Raw genomic sequence first — 1,615 nt, 5'->3', positions numbered from 1 at the left:
CGGCGTTGTTTGACGGGTGTCACAGCTCCTTTTGAAACTCAAAGAAACAGAGAAGACGACGGGCTGAAAACGTCGAATCGGCACATTCACAAGGAGCACTGCATGGTACGAGGAAGCGGCGATCCTGGGGGGGTGGCACGGGGTACAGGGTACTGGGTACTGGGTCTTCACCTCTTCTCCATCCACATCTCCGCTGTGGGGCGTTCAATGTCGCTTTAGCATCTTTAGCGTGTCTGCTAACGCGAGCTAACAAGGTACCATCTTCACTGTTCTGTGTTTAAAAAACAATGGAGCCGGTGAGTCGAGTGTGTAGCTGTGCTGGAGAGAGAGAGGCTTTTTATTTCATATGTGTTGAAACGTTCATGTGTCTGTGTTTTCGGCTGTGGCGGCTGCTCTGTCATTCATTATCTTTGTTATCATTGACTCTTTGAGTGTTCAGACATCCGGCGGACGCAGATGTTTTAAAAACACCTGAATAGCGTTATATATGTCAGACTTTCCTGTGGTGTTAAATATAGAAATATGAATCCTACAGGGCATATAAGAGAGCGAATAGTGAGGAATACAAGCTCCTTGAGGATGCGCAGCCTTTTGCAGTCGGATGAATGAGGGACTGTTCTAGAAATTTCCTACCTCCTTCCTCATAGGTGTAACTGTGCGCTGCCTGGTCGTGGACTGGTGTCGCCTCTTTTGTATTGACAAAGGCAGTGTCAGGCTGACATCTGGCCATTCATTAAAGCGCCATTGTTCTGTGCGAAAACTATCCATTATACGCCACTTTAACATCATGGCGACAGCTGGCCTTACCTGAAGCCAATTCAGCCTGAATTTGATACCGTATCCACTATTATAGTTTAAAATAAAAGTGAAGCATCCAGTAGCTTTAAGCTGTGTGGATCCGTGCAAGAGTCTACTACTCATCTGAAATGTCTTTTAAGTTGTACAAAGGGAGCTGGTCAGCACAAGTTTGGCTTTAATTGTTTTGGAGAGTTGATATTTAATTGTATGGACTTTGCTGTACCTTAGGGTTTACTTAAGTAACCTCTCTGGGCTTCATGCATGTCAGGGCAGGTTTGCTTTGGTGTCTCTCTTGGCTTGTGAATATTTGGCACGGAGTAGTCTAGCATTAACCATTTTCTTATAGTGGAGCTTCCTCTCTACCAGGGTGACTTTGCTTCACGATTTGACTAATCTGTTTCAGAAAGAGGAAGAATATGAATCAGCTTGTGCTAAAGTTAGTGTCACCGTGGCACTGACAGCACCATATTAGTGGTAGTGGCCAGAGTGAGGGCTCCCGCAGTAGGTCTTGGCATCGTGGGACGGTAGTGATTATTTTTCAATTCCACATTATGTAACTTTGCACATAAAATTCTATTAATCTATTGAATGACTTTGCTGTATTTCAGCACCACAGTCTCTTGTGCAGTTTATGGTGACCACATGGAGTGTAGCCCTTGATGATGAGTGAAATGAAAAACAAAGACTTCTTTTATTGAGAAGGATGGTTATGCATAAAGCCTGGTTGTGAAGACGAACGCGTGGGGTTATTTTCTACCATGCATGGCAGGCTAAGACCTCAAGAGAGGCCAGACATCCAAGTGTGTGTGTGTGTGTG

At 44.8% G+C, this 1,615-nt stretch overlaps 1 protein-coding gene across 2 annotated transcripts in view; it reads left to right on the top strand.

The window, feature by feature from the left end:
- slc5a3b (solute carrier family 5 member 3b) overlaps positions 1 to 1,615 on the top strand; it is a 6,933-nt gene continuing 5,318 nt past the window's right edge. The window contains exon 1 of one of the 2 annotated variants that reach the window (XM_035677106.1): positions 1 to 105. The gene's annotated coding sequence lies outside the window, so the exon portion shown is untranslated. Of the gene's footprint in view, positions 255 to 1,615 lie in introns of both variants that reach the window. The other variant, XM_035677107.1, reaches the window with a different exon arrangement.

Source organism: Morone saxatilis, unplaced genomic scaffold (genome assembly GCF_004916995.1).
Source record: "Morone saxatilis isolate NCDOM2014 unplaced genomic scaffold, NCSU_SB_2.0 Contig5, whole genome shotgun sequence".
NCBI lineage: Eukaryota > Metazoa > Chordata > Actinopteri > Moronidae > Morone > Morone saxatilis.
The sequence above is the reverse complement of the archived record's forward strand: the minus strand, read 5'-3'. Positions and strand labels throughout refer to the sequence as shown.